Source organism: Apium graveolens, chromosome 9, assembly GCF_009905375.1.
Source record: "Apium graveolens cultivar Ventura chromosome 9, ASM990537v1, whole genome shotgun sequence".
NCBI lineage: Eukaryota > Viridiplantae > Streptophyta > Magnoliopsida > Apiales > Apiaceae > Apium > Apium graveolens.
In genome coordinates this window covers 185,992,166-186,013,245 of record NC_133655.1, presented here as the reverse complement: position 1 = coordinate 186,013,245, position 21,080 = coordinate 185,992,166, and the positions used below count along the sequence as shown (strand labels likewise).

The 21,080-nt window shown below is 38.7% G+C and overlaps 1 non-coding gene across 1 annotated transcript; it reads left to right on the top strand.

The window, feature by feature from the left end:
* The first annotated feature begins 13,037 nt into the window (after positions 1-13,037).
* On the top strand, positions 13,038-13,144 carry LOC141688009 (small nucleolar RNA R71). The gene has a single exon (XR_012561480.1). It is a non-coding gene; the product is annotated as a small nucleolar RNA R71 (small nucleolar RNA).
* Positions 13,145-21,080: the final 7,936 nt, after the last annotated feature.

Below are 21,080 nucleotides of genomic sequence, written 5' to 3'. Positions count from 1 at the left end.
CTCATATGTAGAGCCAAAAATAATATCATCTACATAAATTTGAACAAGTATGCTAGAGCCATTAACATTTCTGAAAAAAGTTTTATCTATAGTACCTCTTGTGAAGTGATTTTCCAAAAGGAACTTTGATAAAGTGTCATACCAGGCTCTAGGTGCTTGCTTCAGTCCATAAAGTGTTTTCAGAAGATAATAGACATATTCTGGAAACTTTGGATCTTCAAAACCAGGAGGTTGACTGACTATACTTCTTCTTCCAAATCTCCATTCAGAAAGGCACTTTTGACATCCATTTGATAGACCTTGAAATTGGCATGGGATGCATAGGCTAGGAAGATTCTGATGGCTTCAAGTCTTGCAACAGGAGCAAATGTTTCATCAAAATCTATTCCCTCTTGCTGACAATAGCCCTTAGCAACCAATCTAGCTTTGTTCCTGATTACTATGCCATTTTCATCCATCTTGTTTCTGAATACCCACTTGGTGTCTATTGGATTCTTTCCTTTAGGCTTGGGTACCAGCTTCCATACTTTATTCCTTTCAAATTGGTTTAGCTCCTCCTGCATAGCGAAAATCCAATTAGGATCTAACAAAGCTTCTTCTATCTTCTTTGGTTCTTTCTTTGATAGAAAGCTGTTGTATAGACATTCTTCCTGAGTTGCTCTTCTTATTTGAACTCTAGAAGACACATCACCAATGATAAGCTCAAAGGTGATCTTTTGTCCATTTCCTTTGCTGAGGTAGATTAGCGCTAGATGAAGAGGCCTCATAATTGTCTTGATGTGTGATTGAGTTTTGATTGCTAGAAACTCCCCCTGAGTTTATGGATCTTTGATTTGAGAAGGGAGAATTTTCTGTAGGTGATCTGTCTTGACCCCTGCTACTTTTGATAACCCGACGGATGGTGAATTTTGATTATCGACGGATGAGGCAGGTTATCTTCTGACGGATAATACAGATTGCCTTCCGACGGATGAAGCATTAGCAACTCGACGGATGTTGAGTTTTGTGCTTCATTGGTGGTAGATTTGTCTGCATTATCCTTAGACACTATTTCTTGATCACTCTCATCACTTTCATCACTAACCATCTCAACATTGTCGAATTTGAGGCTCTCATAGTGATCTCCATCTTCCAGTCCTTTAATCTTTTTATCATCAAACACAACATGTATAGATTCCACAACGATGTTGGTTCTTAGATTGTAGACTCTATATGCTTTACCAACAACATATCCAACAAAAATTCCTTCATCTGCTTTAGCATCAAACTTCCTATTTTGATCAGTTTGATTTCTCAGAATATAGCATTTACAGCCAAAGACATGAAGAAAGTTTAGAGTTGGCTTCTTGTTCTTGAACAATTGATAGGGAGTCATGCATCTTGCTTGATTAATCAGAGAAATGTTCTGAGTGTAGCATGCAGTATTTACAGCTTCAGCCCAGAAATATGTTGGAAGTTTAGATTCTTCAAGCATTGTCCTTGCAGCTTCAATAAGTGATCTGTTCTTCCTTTCCACTACTCCATTCTGTTGTGGAGTCCTTGCTGCTGAAAACTCATGCAAGATCCCATTTTCTTCACAAAATGCTCTCATGACATAGTTCTTGAACTCAGTTCCATTGTCACTCCTGATTCTTCTAACTTTGAAATCAGGATGATTGTTAACTTGCCTTATGTGATTGATGATGATTTCACTAGCCTCATCTTTCAACTTTAGGAAATATGTCCAAGAGAACTTTGAGAAATCATCTACAATACTAGGCAAAATCTTTTCTTGATATTGAAAATACATTGACTGGTCCAAACAAATCCATGTGAAGCAGTTGCAAAGGCTCTTCAATTGCTGAATCAAGTTTCTTCCTGAATGATGCTTTAATCTACTTCCCTTTTGGCAGGCATCACATAATCCATCCTTTGTAAACTCCACTAGAGGAATGCCTCTTACTAGTTCCTTCTTTACCAGCTCATTCATGGTCTTGAAGTTTAAATGGGATAGCTTCTTGTGCCACAGCCAACTTTCATCTTGACTTGCTTTACTGAGAAGACAAGTTACAGATTCAGCTTTAGTTGAGTTGAAATCAGCTAGGTACACATTTCCTCTTCTCACACCAGTGAGAACCACTTTGTTGCTTTGATTATTACTCACAACACAGGCTTCTTTGTTGAAGGTTACTGAATTGCCTTTGTCACAAAGCTGGCTGATACTCAACAGATTGTGTTTAAGACCATCCACTAAGACAACCTCCTCTATGATGACATTGTCCTTTGAAATCAAACCATATCCCACATTATAACCCTTGTTGTCATCTCCAAAAGTAATACTTGGGCCAGCTCTCTCCTTAAACTCTGTGAGCAGGGTAGAATCACCAGTCATTTGTCTTGAACAACCACTATCCAAGTACCAAAGATTCCTTCTGTTTCCCTGATTGCTTGAGGAACTTGTCTCTGTTTCATCAGACTTGGCCATTAGGGATAGATTGACATAGCTAACATCCTCATCTTCATCCAAACCATCTGCTACCCAGTCATTCTCTTGTGTAATAAAAGCCCTTTCCTTTTGTTTGAGTAGATCAAAGTATTTTTTCTTATAATCCACAGACTCAAACCTTTTCTTACTGGAATCTGACTTTCTACACTCATTTGCAAAATGCCCTGCCAAGCCACATTTGAAACATTTGAATTTTGACTTATCCACCATGTTTCTATTTGGCTTGGTTGCTCCAAAGTTCTTTTTGAACTTGAGCTTGGCAAATCTCCTGAAAAGAAATGCTAGGTGCTCATCAATGTCCTCCATGTCATCTTAGCTCAATGAATCTTCACTTTCTGCTGCAAGCCCCTTGCCCTTATTCTCACAGACCTTTGAAGTTGATTCTACAGCTTCCATATTCACTTCCTTCTCCTTTTCCAAATCAGCAACTAGTGCAATGGATCCTCCTTTCTTCTTTCCTCCATCCTTTCATCCTGCTCTATCTCAAGCTCATAGGTCTTCAGGATGCCATACAGTCTCTCCAAAGTAAACTCCTTATAATCTTGTGAGTTTCTCAATGAGACTGTCATTGGTTTCCATTGTGACACTCTCACAATTAGGGGCCTAGATTGTGGAGTCACCATGCTATAAATTACAATAATATAAAACAGAATCATAAACATAATGCCATGGCCCCTTGCACTGCTACAGGATCTAATACAGGTTAAGGTATGAAACAAGTTACATCTAACTACACAACATGATGCTATTACAATCTTTTTTAAATACAAAAGATAACTTCATATAGAAGCTGCCACTGATCTACCCCCTTTCTAGCTACCTGCGACGTCATAGCGAATCTAACTGTGCATGAAGGACCAAAGTTAGCATTCTTCCTAGCTGACCTTCTAAATCCAACCATACTCGAGCTTAACTGTAAAATTTTGATAACAAAGCAACGTGAGCTACAAAAGCTCAGCAAGTAACAATAACATTAAAACAGTTAAGCTATCAGGGATCAATAGGTATCAAGGCCAACTAGGATATTTAAATGGAAATCTAATATAAGGAATAAGGAAAGGAATTATAGAAAAATTCCTTATCAACAGTTCAAAGTTCAAGTTTTCTTTCAAAACTTTTCATAAAATCCTTTCTAACATCTTTCCAAAACCTTTTTCAAAACCCTTTGCAAGCAAACATTTCCAAGCAAATCTGTATTTCAAAACATATCTTTTGATTGGAGTTTTTCCCACAACAACATAGACACTACGGGTGATCAGCCACGTAATGCCCCCCTCAAGACCTATTTGTCCTTTTGAGCTTCTATGTATAGAGGATCCCCAAGACCAGTATAAAACCAGTCAGCTAGACTTATTGACAATGCTAGCGCTAGACTTATTGCCACTGCTAGCACAACACAACCAAAAATGCTGGACCGGCGTCACTCGGCCACTTACGCCTCCAATCCATAGGAATCCGTAGAAAACATTTTAGACGGAATTTCTACTTTACTTTACAAAACAGTTTTACTTTTTAACAGTTTACCATCCTTTGAATGAGTGTTAGGGCGAAAACACGCACTAATATTCACGCAAGTATACGCGTTCGCAAGTAGTATAAGATATAAATCAGATTTGTTCCCACAGAGACTCAGACTAAATTATTGTCTAATTAAACTCACTCACCAATGTATGATTACTTCTCAATGTTAAGATACTAACACTTAAAATTGTTGATTAAATATTAACTATAATTAACTATTTAATTAATCACTTAACTAACACTTCAATTTATCAATAATAAAACACTCATGAGATCACAACTTCATTATTACTTCCTTCTATAGCCATTGTTATTACCTTTAGCATGTGACAGTGATGATATTAATCGAATAACACGAAACTGATAAAAGCCAACTTTCATTGTACTAATACCATTCTACCAAGCATCCACAATTAAGATAGAAGTTGAATAGTCATCAATTATGTTGAGTTCCCATATGTCTACAGAAATTGACAACACAACGATTTAAGCACAAGTTATTCCTTTTGATTACATAGGGCAAATAAAATTGTTAGAGTTTCCCACTAATCATGCACAACGTACATGAACCTATGCTAGCATGGCAAGTTCTAAATCTCAAGATCCACTGTCGCTTCACAAGAGATTAACACCCTATCTTATATGTTCGCGACGCACATAAGACGAATACGCACAACCAATACTAGATATCATGCAATCATCACACACTAAAGTATTAAACAATTAACTAAAAAATTCCATAATAAATCCGTTGCAACCCCATGATCACGATTAGCCCATAATAGCACTTATCGTCATCATGGGTTCATATGAAATCATGATAAACAAACACAAGAAAATAATAACTAAACTTATTATATTAAAACAGAGTACGTCACAAGAGTAAATAAGTTCAAAGCAAGAAAACTAGCATCCAATGTTACAACGAAACAAGAATCACAAGAATATATGCTTCCTCTTCGTTGCGGTGTGCTAAATCGGTCTTCTTCATTATCTCCTTCGCTCCTTGCGTAAAAACACAATCTTCTTCAATCCACACTTATGAAAACGTCTCAAATCTACTTATATAGTAGTCCCATAAAACTCAGATTACATAGAAGTGGAAACCAAACAGAAGTAGAAGTCCTAAAATAATTTGTCACTTTTCCCGACCTTGCGCGGCCGCTCAGCATAGCTGAGCGGGCGCTCAGCTTGCTGCGCGGCCGCTCAGCAATGCTGAGCGGGCGCTCAGACCTCTACTGGAAAAATTCTGATTTCGCTCCGTTTCTTCGCCGTAATCTGCCCGTTTCTTTCCTCTCGCAATGGTGAACACATGCCAAGGCTTATTCTTGATGATTCCTCCCCCGAAATGCAACTAAAACCCTGAAATGCATAAACACTAGAAAAATGCATCAAATACACAAAATACTTGATTTCAAGACACCAATTTAAGCCATTTTAAGACGTTCTAAGTGGTATAAAATGCCACTTATCACACCCCCAAACTTAAATCGATGCTTGTCCTCAAGCGTCACAGACTCAAAAACAAATAAAAACATGCATGAATGCAATCTATATGAAAATGCAGCGATCCCCCTTACTACAATTAACCAACCAAATTGTCACATCTCAACGAATGCAGTTAGACAACTAAAGATCAATAAACTCATGCAAACGGACATACAGCCAGAAACGTGGTGTGTGCAAATGCTTAACAGATATGCTTCGGAACTAGACCAATTACTATGACTAGACTATCCTCAAGGCAATCCTACGATTATACAAAGAATAAAAAAAATTCTAGGCACAAAGTGATATACAACACTACAAGAACTCTGGAGCTTACTACGGAATCGTGCTTTTTATTTACAACTCAAATGCTTATTTGACCGTGCAATGAGTGAGGTCCACAAAAGACTTATACAATGGTATCCATGTAACGAGCGTTAGATTAGCGGATCCCAGACTCTAAAAGCCTTAGGTCACTAGGCACAAAGTCCCCTAAGAACTTAATAACTCGAATACCAAAGAGCCCACTCTTGATCAATTATGCAAAAATTTATTTTATTTTATTTTTTTTTATTTTTTTTATAACTTCTGAGCAAGTGCGTTTCGCTCCATCTGGCTCAACCCTAGACTACTCGCACCATATGCGAGCCGGCTACTAGCCATTTGATGCCTAGCCACAACTAGCAACAACTTCCATATTTTTTCTCCAAATTTTTTTTTCTTTTTCATGCCTTTATCACTAAGAACCTATAATCGAATTCTAAGCATAATAAGCAGATTGACCTTAAAAACAACCAAATCATAACAACAATCTAGCCCTTACGCATTCTCTAAGACTTAGTGGACTTACAATTGTTTCTAGCATGCATATCAACCTACACAACTTCATATTACTTTAATGTTATCACTACACTCGCATCAATATCACAATTCAGTCGATAAATTATTGCAAAAGGGATCATGGTAAATGCATGAGCTACATGACATTCATAACAAAAAAAAACTATATGGCATAAATTATGCAACTATATGAACTAAACTATCATGAATATGCAACTAAATGACACACACACAATATTCCTTAACTACCACCCCCAAACTAAAAATCTTCACTGTCCTCAGTGAAAGTAGTAGAAAGGAACACAGGGTATACCTACTCGGAGTCATCATCATCATCACCCTCAGTGGGTGGAGTATCAGGCGGCGAGTATGCAGGGTCCTCACCAAAAATTGGCCACTGGATATCAGCTCCAAGGCCTCAAAAAGCAGTCCCTAACGCAAGGGTGAGCTCCTAAGCAAACCTGCTCTGCGTCTCATACATGGCATCCATCCGCCGTGAAAGCCTCCTATACTGGGCATCAACCATCCCAGCACCCTCCTGAGCTCTCGAAGAACCAGCCTCATCACGCCCTGGCCTAGCCATAGTAGCACTTCGTGCTGGACGCCCTCCTGGAAGACGATAACCCAGCCAATGCTCCTCAGGCTCACCACCGGTCCACTCCTGCATCCCATTTAGAGTGTCAGAATCAATCGAAGCTGCTGGCAACTGCAACTGCTCATGAGTCGGCCAGTTCACTCCCACTGCTCGGCATAGCTTCGTAACCGTAGATGCATAAGGGATGTTCATATGTTTCGCTCCCCTCAAAAACTTCAGAATTCCTTGGTAGATAAACTCACCAAGGTCCACATAGTATTCCTCATTCAGAATTCCCCACAACAACTGTGCTCTCTCAACTGTGACCTCGTGTGCATGCGAAGAAGGCAAAATATTAGCACAAATAAATGCATTCCATGCACGGGCATACCTTTTCATGGCTATCGCCGGAAAGTGACGATACTCATTAGTGCCGGTCCTGCAGGTCCAAACTGTGCCCGGTCGACAGAGAGTCGCACAAATCAAATCCAAGTCAAAATCCTCAGCAGTCTTTTCATTCCAGTCCTCCTCCTCGGGCTTCCTCTCTCGCTGTCCAATCACATGGCGAATCGCCGCAGGATGATAATCAACCGTCAGCCCTCGGACCACAGAAAACCCATTCTTTTCGGCCTTTGCGTTCGCGTAGAACTCGCGAACAACGCTAATCGGTACCGCTTCGGGTGACTCACAAAAAGCTATCCACCCCTTCTCTGCAATCATGGGCAGCAACTCACCATCCCTCCCCGATGGTAAAAACCCCCTCTCCTTCAGAATCGGCTTCCCCAACAGCCTAGTGTACTCCTCCTCCGCGGCTCTGTCAGTTAACTGAGGCCTTGCAGCAGTACCCCTCGATGAATCAGCAGTAGGAACTGTGCTGCTGCTGTCAATAGTGCGTGCTCTCTTGGGTGCCATTGATTCGTGAATAAAAGTGTGTAAGAACTGATTTTTGATGTTTGTGAGAGGGTTTAATTGTAGGAAGTTTTGTGGGAGATATGTAGGATAGGTGTATGTATATATAGGGTGTGGATTAGATTAGGGTTTGGAAATTAAGGGGTAACATGATGGGGTAGTGGGAACAAATTGTGGGTTTATGGGCTAAAACTGTTTTTATATGTTTTTTTTTTTTCTGAACTGTAAAAAAATTTCTGGTACTCGACCCCTGAGCGGTCGCTCAGCAAACCTGAGCGGGCGCTCAGCTTGCTGCGCGGTCGCTCAGCAAAGCTGAGCGGGCGCTCAGGGGGTCACTGGAATTTTTTTTTTCAGCCCCTATTTTCTGATTTTTTTGTATTTTTGGATAGGTTATTAACTTCTAAGGGTTCCTGTAACAACAATTCATGGGTTGCCTCCCACGCAGCGCTTCTTTTTCGTCATTAGCTTGACGTTTCGTACCCTTCTCAAGTAGTCAACAAAATGGCACTAACCACTTCTCGGTTTGCCATGTCCCCATAGTAGTGCTTCAACCGCTGACCGTTAACCTTGAATGCTTGGTCCGGATCATTCTCAAAAATTTCCACCGCTCCATGTGGAAACACAGTTTTGACAATAAAAGGTCCAGACCACCTTGATTTCAACTTCCCAGGAAAAAGTCGGAGCCGAGAGTTGAATAAGAGAACTTGTTGCCCTGGCACAAATAACTTTGGATGTAGCTTCCTATCGTGCCACCTCTTCACCTTTTCCTTATACATTTTGTTATTTTCGTACGCTTGAAGTCGAAATTCATCAAGTTCATTAAGCTGAAGCATTCTTTTCTTACCAGCTGCATCTAAATCCAGGTTCAACTTCTTCAATGCCCAGTAGGCCTTATGCTCAAGCTCCGCAGATAGATGACATCCCTTACCGTACACCAACCAAAATGGTGACATCCCAAGTGGAGTTTTGTATGCTGTTCTGTAAGCCCAAACAGCTTCATCGAGCTTTAAAGACCAATCCTTCCTTGACGGACAAACAACCTTCTCTAGAATGCGCTTTATCTCTCTGTTAGACACTTCCGCTTGACCATTTGTTTGCGGATGATAGGCTGTAGCTACTCGATGATCCACACTATAACCCTGCATCATAGAAGTGAACTTACGGTTGCAAGAATGCGATACTTCATCACTTATGATTACCCGAGGTGTGCCAAACCTTGTGAAAATTTGCTTATGAAGAAAATTTAGCACTGCCTTTGCATCATTTGTCGGTAAAGCTTTAACTTCGACCCATTTTGAGACATAATCGACTGCCAGCAAGATGTACTGATTATTGCAAGACGAGATAAAAGGCCCCATGAAATCGATTCCCCACACATCAAAGACCTCGACTTCAAGCATCACATTTAATGGCATCTCATCCTTCCTTGACAAATTTCCCACTCTTTGGCAACGATCACACCTTAAAACAAACTGATGAGCATCCTTGAACAAAGTAGGCCAGAAAAAACCTGCTTGTAGAATACGAGCTGCCGTCTTCTCACCGCCATAGTATCCACCATAAACCGTGGAATGGCAGTCTCGTAATATCCCCTCCGTCTCACAGAACGGGATACATCTCCTGATGATCTGGTCAGCTCCCTGTCTAAACAAATATGGTTCATCCCACATATACCACTTCACCTCATGCAGAAACTTCTTCTTTTGAGCGGATGTCAAATTAGGAGGCATTATATTGCTGACGAGATAGTTTACAATATCTGCAAACCATGGTTCTTCCTCCTGAATTGCAAACAACTGCTCATCCGCAAAAGATTCATTGATTAACGTCCTATCTTGTGAAGTAGAATCGGGATTCTCCAACCTAGAGAGATGGTCAGCTACTTGATTCTCAGTACCTTTTCTATCTTTGATCTCTAACTCAAATTCCTGAAGTAAAAGCACCCAACGAATGAGTCTCGGCTTCGAATCCTTCTTGGAAACCAGATAGCGAATAACTGCATGATCAGTGAATACTGTTACTTTCGTACCAAGCAGATAAGATCGAAATTTCTCAAAACCAAAGACTATAGCCAAAAGCTCCTTCTCAGTAGTGGTGTAGTTCAATTGGGCACCATTTAAAGTCTTACTCGCATAGTAGACCACATGGAAGAGATTTTTCTTGCGTTGTCCCAGAACTGCACCTACCGCATAATCACTTGCATCACACATCATCTCAAACGGTTCTGTCCAATCTGGTGCTGTAATAACTGGTGCAGTGATCAAACTCTTCTTGAGAGTCTCGAATGCTGCCAAACATTCATCATCAAATTTGAAAGGCACATCTTTCTCAAGCAAATTGCACAACGGCTTAGATATCTGTGAAAAGTCCTTGATGAATCGCCGATAAAAACCCGCATGACCAAGAAAACTACGGATTCCTTTCACAGAATTAGGTGGGGGAAGATTTTCAATGACTCCCACCTTGGGCTTGTCCACCTCCAGACCCTTGCTAGAGACCTTATGCCCAAGGATAATGCCTTCACGCACCATAAAATGACATTTCTCCCAATTGAGCACCAAATTAGTTTCCACGCATCTTTTGAGTACGGCGCGCAGATTATTCAAACATTCATCATATGAGTGTCCAAAGACGGAGAAGTCATCCATGAACACTTCGACGTTATTTCCAATCATGTCAGAGAATATAGCCATCATACATCTCTGAAAGGTGGTCGGGGCGCCACATAACCCAAACGAAACTCTGCGAAAAGCAAATGTGCCAAATGGACAAGTGAAGGTAGTCTTTTCCTGATCCTCTGGTGCAATACAAATCTGATTATACTCGGAATAACCATCCAGAAGACAAAAATACTCATGACCCGCCAATCTGTCAAGCATCTGATCAATAAATGGAAGAGGGAAGTGATCCTTCCTTGTGGCTTTGTTCAATTTTCTATAATCCATGCATACTCTCCATCCTGTAACTGTTCGAGTAGGGATGAGCTCATTCTTTTCATTTGCGACCACAGTGATACCTCCCTTCTTAGGTACACATTGTACGGGGCTCACCCACGAGCTGTCAGAAATAGGATAAATGATGCCTGCATCTAGCCATTTCAGAATTTCTTTCTTCACCACCTCCTTCATGATGGGATTCAGTCTTCGCTGCTGTTCCACAGTTGGCTTACTACCTTCCTCTAGCAGAATTTTATGCATACAATATGAAGGACTTATCCCCTTGATGTCTGCTATGGTCCATCCTATAGCCGATTTGAATTCTCTCAAAATCCTTAAGAGCTTGTCTTCCTCACTACCTGAAAGGTCAGATGAAATAATAACAGGTAACGTAGATGAATCACCTAAAAAAGCATACCTCAAGTGCTCAGGTAATGGCTTGAGCTCCAAGGTAGGTGCTTCCTCTATTGATGGTTTGAGCTTCCCTTCAGCGTTCTTAAGGTCAGAAGTACCAAGAGATTCAAATGGTATGTCCAGCTTTCGCTTCCAGGGAGAAGCGTTCAGATATTATAATTGCTCGTTGCTATCTTCATCATCGCTGTCAAAATCCCCCACTAAGGCCTTTTCCAATGCATCAGACATTAGCATGTGATCGAGTTCTGAAGTAACCGCAGAATCAATCACATCCAATTTTAAGCACTCCTCATCTTCTGTAGGGAATTTCATTGCCTTGAATACGTTGAAGGTCACATCCTGATCTTGGACCCGCATAGTAAGTTCACCTTTTTGCACATCTATCAAGGTACGTCCAGTAGCCAAGAAAGGCCTTCCCAAGATTATGGGAATCTTCTTATCTTCCTCAAAATCCAGAATAACAAAATCTGCAGGAAAGAAGAGCTTATCCACCTTGACGAGCACATCCTCAACTATGCCCCTTGGGTAAATAATGGAACGGTCAGCCAATTATAGCGACATGTATGTGGGTTTTGGATCAGGCAGATCCAGCTTTTTAAAGATCGACAACGGCATCAAATTAATGCTTGCTCCCAAATCACAAAGGCACTTGTCAAAAGTCAGATTGCCAATGGTGCAAGGAATGGTGAAGCTTCCTGGATCTTTCAGTTTTGGTGGTAACTTTTGCTGCAGAACAGCGCTGCATTCTTTCGTGAGAGCAACGGTTTCAAGGTCATCCAGTTTCACCTTCCTTGAAAGAATAGTCTTCATAAACTTCGCATAACTAGGCATTTGTTCCAGAGCCTCAGCGAAAGGTATATTGATGTGAAGTTTCTTGAACACCTCCAGAAACTTCCCGAACTGTCTATCCAGCTTTTGTTGCTGCAATCTCTTAGGAAAAGGTGGTGGAGGATATAGTTGTTTCTCCCCTGTATTAGCCTCAGGCAGAGTGTGTTCAACAGTAGTCTTCCTTGGTTCCGCCGCTTTCTCCTTTTGCTTAGATTCTTCATCTCTGATTTCAGCTTCTACTTCTTTTGCCTTTTCAGAATCAGCTACTTTTCCAGACCTTAAGGTAATAGCCTTGACTTGCTCTTTAGCTTCCTTCCTGCCTGGTACTTCCGTGTCACTGGGAAGAGTGCTAGGTTGACGATTGAGCACTGCATTGGCTAATTGACCGATTTTATTTTCCAAGGTCTTGATAGAAACCGCCTGACTCTTGCACAACAGCTTAAGTTCCTCAAAATCAGCACTAGTAGGTGCAGCTGCACTTCCCTGTTGAGGATATGATTGCCTTATAGCATACTGTTGCGGTTGCTGGAATCCAGGTGGGTTAAACTGTTTACTCACTCCTTGCTGATATGGTGGCTGAATAGCATTCTGATTATTCCCCCAGCTGAAATTTGGATGATTTCTGTTGTTAGGATGATAGGTCGCTGGCACAGGCTGCTGTTGTCGCTGATAATTATTCACATACTGAACAGATTCGTTGACAAGAGAACACTGATCCGTAGCATGAGAACCTGCACAAAGCTCACAAACCATAGCTATTTGATTAACTCCATACGTAGCCAGAGAATCAACCTTCATTGATAGCACTTGGAGCTGGGCTGCAATAGCGGTGGCTGCATCAACTTCCAGAATACTTGCTACCTTGCCAGACGTCATCCTCTGAGTTGGGTTTTGATGCTCATTTGCAGCCATCGTCTCTATAAGATTATACGCCTCAGTATAGCTTTTAGCCCATAAGGCGCCTCCAGTTGCTGCATCGAGCATGGACCGAGATTGGGCCCCCAAACCATTATAGAAAGCAGTGATCACCATCCAATCCGGCATTCCATGATGTGGACATTTTCTCAACATTTCCTTGTAGCGTTCCCAAGCCTCGCACATAGATTCTGTAGGTTGCTGCGCAAACTGAGTAAGAGCACTCCTCATGGCAGCAGTCTTTGCCATCGGATAAAACTTCACCAGAAACTTTTGCGCAAGATCTTGCCACGTAGTGATGGACCCAGCTGGTTCAGAATGTAACCAGTCTTTAGCCTTGTCCCTCAGTGAGAATGGGAAAAGCCTCAACTTGATAGCCTCATCAGTCACGCCATTATACTTAAAAGTGCTGCAGATCTCGACAAAATTCCTTATGTGCATGTTGGGGTCTTCAGTTGCCGCTCCTCCAAAAGAAACAGAATTCTGCACCATCTGAATAGTGCCCGGTTTGATTTCAAAGGTGTTAGCTTGAATAGCCGGATGAAGGATGCTTGACTGAATGTCATCAATTTTAGGCCGAGAAAAATCCATAAGAGCTGGATCAGCTTGAACAATATGATCTCCCATATTTACTGGTTCTTTCTGCTCAGTTCCTGAATCCGAATCCTCAAAATCTAACTTCTCCGGAATATCAAGAACTTCGTCTGTCTCCTCAGCTGTATCTAAAGTCCTCTTGCGAGCACGAGAACGAGTTTGCATAAACGCTTGCTAAAGTACCTGAAACACAACCGGAAAAAATAAGTAACTACTACGTCCTAATCACTGAGTCCTAATGACCAATGATGGTAAGTACATAAACTAAACAAATACGCCGAGTCCCCGGCAGCGGCGCCAAAAACTTGTTAGGGCGAAAACACGCACTAATATTCACGCAAGTATACGCGTTCGCAAGTAGTATAAGATATAAATCAGATTCGTTCCCACAGAGACTCAGACTAAATTATTGTCTAATTAAACTCACTCACCAATGTATGATTACTTCTCAATATTAAGATACTAACACTTAAAATTGTTGATTAAATATTAACTATAATTAACTACTTAATTAATCACTTAACTAACACTTCAATTTATCAATAATAAAACACTCATGAGATCACAACTTCATTATTACTTCCTTCTATAGCCATTGTTATTACCTTTAGCATGTGACAGTGATGATATTAATCGAATAACACGAAACTGATAAAAGCCAACTTTCATTGTACTAATACCATTCTACCAAGCATCCATAATTAAGATAGAAGTTGAATAGTCATCAATTATGTTGAGTTCCCATATGTCTACAGAAATTGACAACACAATGATTTAAGCACAAGTTATTCCTTTTGATTATATAGGGTAAATAAAACTGTTAGAGTTACCCACTAATCATGCACAACGTACATGAACCTATGCTAGCATGGCAAGTTCTAAATCTCAAGATCCACCGTCGCTTCACAAGAGATTAACACCCTATCTTATATGTTCGCGACGCACATAAGACGAATACGCACAACCAATACTAGATATCATGCAATCATCACACACTAAAGTATTAAATAATTAACTAAAGAATTCCATAATAAATCCGTTGCAACCCCATGATCACGATTAGCCCATAATAGCACTTATCGTCATCATGGGTTCATATGAAATCATGATAAACAAACACAAGAAAATAATAACTAAACTTATTATATTAAAACAGAGTACGCCACAAGAGTAAATAAGTTCAAAGCAAGAAAACTAGCATCCAATGTTACAACAAAACAAGAATCACAAGAATATATGCTTCCTCTTCGTTGCGGTGTGCTAAATCGGTCTTCTTCCTTATCTCCTTCGCTCCTTGCGTAAAAACACAATCTTCTTCAATCCACACTTGTGAAAACGTCTCAAATCTACTTATATAATAGTCCCATAAAACTCAGATTACATAGAAGTGGAAACCAAACAGAAGTAGAAGTCCTAAAATAATTTGTCTTTTTTCCCGATCCTGCGCGGCCGCTCAGCATAGCTGAGCGGGCGCTCAGCTTGCTGCGCGGCCGCTCAGCAATGCTGAGCGGGCGCTCAGACCTCTACTGGAAAAATTCTGATTTCGCTCCGTTTCTTCGTGTAATCTGCCCATTTCTTTCCTCTCGCAATGGTGAACACATGCCAAGGCTTATTCTTGATGATTCCTCCCCCGAAATGCAACTAAAACCCTGAAATGCATAAACACTAGAAAAACGCATCAAATACACAAAATACTTGATTTCAAGACACCAATTTAAGCCATTTTAAGACGTTCTAAGTGGTATAAAATGCCACTTATCAATACTCACAGAAACAAATAAACAAAAAGTTTATTCTTATCTTGCCCAATCATTTGAAAAATAAAGTGTCATCCAATAGAGAAGGATTGGATTTCAATACAATGTCATTGGATGAGCTTTATGATAAGGCGAAGACTTATGAAGCTGAGGAAAAGCAGAGAAATGTCAAACATGGGTCTGAGACAGTGAACAACAGGAACAAGACCATAAATGAATCAATATGTCATGTAGCAGAAGAATATAAAATTCCTGAAGAAAATGTTGAAAGATCACTAACTTCGGAAGCTTCTACAAGTGGATCAAATCTGACTAAGAATGAAGAAGCTACAAATGACTATTATACTTTGGAAGAGTTTGAGAAATTAAAAGATCAAACTATGTTTAAAATGGCTTCTAAATGTAGTGCTTATTTAGAATAAATTCCAAATATAAAGTTAAGTCATCTAGTGAAAACAGTCAAGATCTTGAAGTTGGAGAATCTACAGAGTCGGTATTCATTGAATGCTGCAAGGAACGGTTGATTAGAGGAAGCACACATGAACTGTGTGATGGTAAAGAAAAGGGACACTCTAACAGTGAAATGGAAGAGTCCATACAAGAAAAGGATAAAGAAGCTTGTCTGAGAAGGAATGGAGATGGACAGAAGAAGCATCAGGACAAAGAATTAGTCAGTGATGAAAAACATTGGAATGGTACAAATATAGAGGAAGAAAATGCAATGATCCAACATCAATGGAAACCTCTTCATCGCAGGTATCTTCTGAGACCACTACTAATATATCCTGGTATGATTACAAATATTGTGATAAGGATAGAAGAGTAGAATTGTTTTAACTTCATTCTAGTGTGATCAACTTTAAAGAAGAAATAAATAGAATAAAATGTGAAAATAGATTATTGCTCACTAAACATGAAGAACTAGGCCTAATTATTGTTGAATTAGATAATCTTAAGAAACGTAGTAAATGCCTAGAAAACATGGTCAAAGCCAGTGAGGATTTAGATGTTTTTCGTAGGAGTCAGATAGCTGAGTTAGAATCTAAGTTGAAAGATTATCAAGACTCTGTTATTGGTGCAAAGGAAATTATTGACAACCAAATCGGTGGAGCCATAATTGACATTGGATCTAGTGATGTTGGACAGAAACATGTGATAGAATCAGAGAGTGATGATAATGGTAAATTAAACTCTTTAGATATGTCACAAGCTTCTGAAAAGGTCAGTAATTTGTTATGCAAAAAGGCTTCTCATGATTCTTTCAATGAAGATGAGGTGCTTGTTGAGGATTGTGTCTCTAGTGATGAGGAGTCAATTGTAGTGTCATCTAAGGAGTCAACTTCTAGTGATGAACTTAAAACTCACTTAGATGATAGAGATGATCACAAGGCTAAAAAGAAGAACAGACGCAATAGAAATGGGAGGTTAGGTGTTAGCAATAAAAATGAAGATCTGCTAAATCCTAATTCTTCTAGGAAGTTATGCTTTAAATGTAATTCTGCTTCGCATATTGCATATGCATGTACTGTGAGTAAAGTAGACAAAGGTAAAGTTCATAATAAGCATAGCATGCCTACCATGCCTAGTTCTCATTCTTCATGTCATAAATCTAAATGTATGACATATGCTTTTAATACATTATCTTCTTATCTTAACTTAATGCATTTGCCATCCACTACTTGTAAGCATAATGATAAGAACATCAGTAGAAAGCATGATAGGGAAAAGACTATCAGTCCTCCTAAGGTTAGGAAGGAAACTTCTACTTGGACACCTAAAGGCATTCTTAAAGCTTCTAAAGAGAAGAAGGAGACGGTCGGTGAGAAACAAAAGCATTTTAAATTTGTATATGATATTGATCAAACTGTGAATCTCTCTAAGTCCCTGGACCCAACTTAGTTTGGGTACCAAAGAAAACTTGATCCATAATATAGACAGGGAAAGCAAAAGTGAAGTGAACCATGTGGATTTTGAACGTTGGATATCTAATACACAAGAGTTCGAGGATAGAGCCCTACTATCAGAAGTGGACAAGTGAGCTGGCCCAGTAGTTCCCTTTGGAGATGACAACAAAGGAATCACTACGGGATATAGCGTGAAACCAAGAATGTCATCTTTCACTCAATATTTAAATGCATATATTTGTTGAATATCTGTTGCGGTTATTTGTTGAGTTTCTACTTTAATAGTTTGATTTATGGACCTCAAAGCAATTCAACTTTATTATTTGCTCCATAAGTCAAAATTGTTAAAATATTAGCAGCATTAAACCTCTGTTAATTTATTTCAGTGGTTTGTGATGAAATTAGTAGCATTACACTATTGAGAATATTTTTCAGTGGTTAGTGATGAGTTTTGTAGCACCATAAACTCTTGATAATTCATATAATTAGTTTAAGGTGATATATGTAGAATCATAAACTCTTGATAATTTATATCATTAGTTAGTGGTGATATATTTAACATCATAAAATCTTGATGAGTCATATCATTAGTTAGTGGTGATATATGTAACATAATAAACTCTTGATGAGTCATATCATTAGTTCGTGGTAATATTTGTAGCACTATAAACTTCTGATAAATCTAGTAACAATTCTTGTTGATAGTTTTATCACTAGTTAATGGTGAGTTGTGTAGCACTACATACTTGAATAAATTTGTTGACAAATTTTGTTAATATTTTTATCACAAGATAGTGGTGAGATTTTGATAATAGTGAGATCTTTTAAATTTCCTTTTCTGAAAAACTCACTAAGATCAAAATCATGTGTGTAGTATAGTTAAACATAATTCAATTTCCATGAAGTCTAACAATTAATGAGTTTTTGATTGAATACCATAATTGGTAGTAGACTTAATGGATAGTGAATCATGTTTGATTATGAGATTTTATTTATGGTCATTATTAACATCTAATGACAGCAAGCTCCAAGTAATCAGAAGGAAGATAACTTTGACAATCTAGATGTTGAAGATCTTTCTGATGACGAAGATGAACCTGAGGTTGTTCCAGATGAACATGTCAATGCAAATGATCTTGTCAATGATCACAATTCTGATTCAGACTATGATGGGAATGGTCCTGAGATAAGCAAAGATAGTCAATCTATTTCTGGAACTAGTTCTCAAGATTCAGATTCTGAAGGATAAATTGACAGTGATGATAGTGGAAATAGTTCATATGCAGTAATGATAGTAGAAACTGAAAGAAGCACAGTCATACCATCTTTGGAACCAATCCACAAGCTTCATATTCTATAGATCATGCTGACAACAACTTAAGGGGAGCAAAAGAAGAAGATCAAAGATCCGCTAGTCAGACTCAATCTAATTCTTAAAATGTTGAGTCATCAAGAGATAGTCTACCAAGACGTAATAATGGAGTAAAAACCATCCTTGGATTATGATACTCAGTAATTTTGATACTGGAGTAAAGGCTAGAAAATCAGAAGAAGAACAAGGATCTACTAGTCAGACTCAACTTAATTCTGGAAATGCTGAGTCACCACGAGCTAGTCTACCAAGACGTAAAGAATAGAGTAAAGACCATCTTTGGCATATGGTACTTAGTATTTCTAATACTGGAGTAAGGACTAGAAGAGCTGCTATAAACAAGGGAATAAATTCTGGTTTTCTATCACCAATGGAACCAAAGGAAGCAGTGAAGCCCTTGGAGATCCAGATTGAGTGATTGTTATGCAAGATGAACTCAATCAGTTTGAAGATTAAATTTGTGGAGGCTTGTTCCTAGATTCAAAGATATATCATAATCTTTAATTAGTGAAGATCTTTCCGAGAATGAAAAGAAGCCTGAAGTTATTTCCGAATATAATAGGGGTTGATCCAGATTCAGATTTCGGTACAAGTTCAAGATTTATTCCCCTCAAAGCACCAAATCTCATATTTGATTCAGCAACAACTTCGGGGGAGCAAAACAAGCAATATTCCACAAATCTAAGTTAATATCATGGGAAAGTAAGTTTACATATCTATATTCATTATATATATCCATGTTTGTAAATTTGTTTTGAAGCTAACTGATTACCATGCATTACATGTTATTTGCTAGTGGTAAGTAAGTTAGAGTTTTTGATGCAATATATGAGTTGTTTGAATGTTTACATGTTATATGTTTACTCTGATGCAAACACTCGTGATATTGATATTTATCTTAGCACACACGCACACACATCTCAATATTGTTTGCAGTTTGATTTAAGATCCTGTAATCTCTTTTGTGATTCTATCGTAACTCTGATTTATAGGTTTAGATTTTGTGCAACTAGCTTGAGTACTCTATTTATACTCTGTGTGATTGTATCATGTTTTCTGAGTAATTCTGTATGATTTTTGAGTTTCAGACCCTAGGTAACTCTAACAACAGATTTATTGGTCACTCTGATTCTCTGTTTATATTAGAATAACTCTGTTTGTTTTGTGCTAGAATAAATATGCAGCATAACTAGGGATAGTTGTGATATGATTATGTTAGGAGTAATTTTTAATTGATTTAGTCTTGTGATTGACTAATCAATTGGTGAATACTTGTTGAATATACTCATGGCATAATTAATTAATTTAATGACTTATGTGTTGATCCTATATGTAACTCTGATGTTCTTGCTATGCTTATACTCTGTTCTGGATACTAAATCTTGATATATTCTTATACTCTGATTACCTTATGCAAGTTTTATAAGTTTGGAACAATGTTCACTCCCTTTCCTTTATAGTATTGATCTGCATTGGACTAACTTGAAATATTTTGAGCTAATGAGATTTGATTGAGTAGCATTGTCAAAAGAATCAGAAAGCATGATCATCTGAGTCATCCTTCATGAATCCATATTATGGTAAGTAAAGGTAAAAGATCTCTACTTCTGAGATCACTCTGTTCTTGATCATTAAATTCTCTGATATTGTACTTCAGATGTTTGTGATCTTCAATACCCTCAGTGGTTTTAGGAACTGACTATGAGCCTATCAAACCTCATAGGTTCTAACCCAAGTCATTAGAACCAAAAACTTCTCAAACAGTATTCCATTACCTTGCTCTGATATATTCCCCATATCTTGTTCTGATTCACTTAATTTTCTTGAGATATGAACTCAGTGATCAGATAAAATTACCATTTGGTATTGGAGTTATGTTGAGAATGAGGGAGATAGTGCCAAGAAGCACCACATAAGGAAGAAAAGGTCAACCCTACAGCTATGTCTCTCACAAAAAAGTGGAGTATTTATAACCTGAGACATCTATAAGCCCATCTGTATTCTCTCAAAAGATTATAGAGCTGAAAAAGGCATATAAACAGTTACTAGGAGCATTCTCCCAACAGAATGTTATCTATTGAAAATTCGCCTGTCAGCCAGGGCATCTGTATAAGAGTCATTATTCCTTGATTAAAATGTTTCCAATGCACATGTGAGATTCACACACACAAGGAAGGTATTGATGCAACAATCGTTGTTATACCATATCAAGGTCAATGACAATGGTTGAAATCCTTGATCATGTTTCTGCTCTTTATCTCTGATCTTAAATGAGAACATATGATCCTGGAAGTTGCTCGATCTTAATTCTCAGATCTTAGTCTATTATATGTGAAATGATCTTGGACTCTGATCTTTTGAGTTAAGATCTTGGAGACTCTGATAAGTCCTCACATACTTTGGAAGAAATCTTTGATCCCTTATGGCATATCTTTGATCATTAGTTATCTTCCCAAAATTCAAATCTGAAAATGATTTTGACTTTGTCAAAATTGCAGCTCGTAAATAAGGACTCAGATATTATCAGATAAGTTTATGAGGTA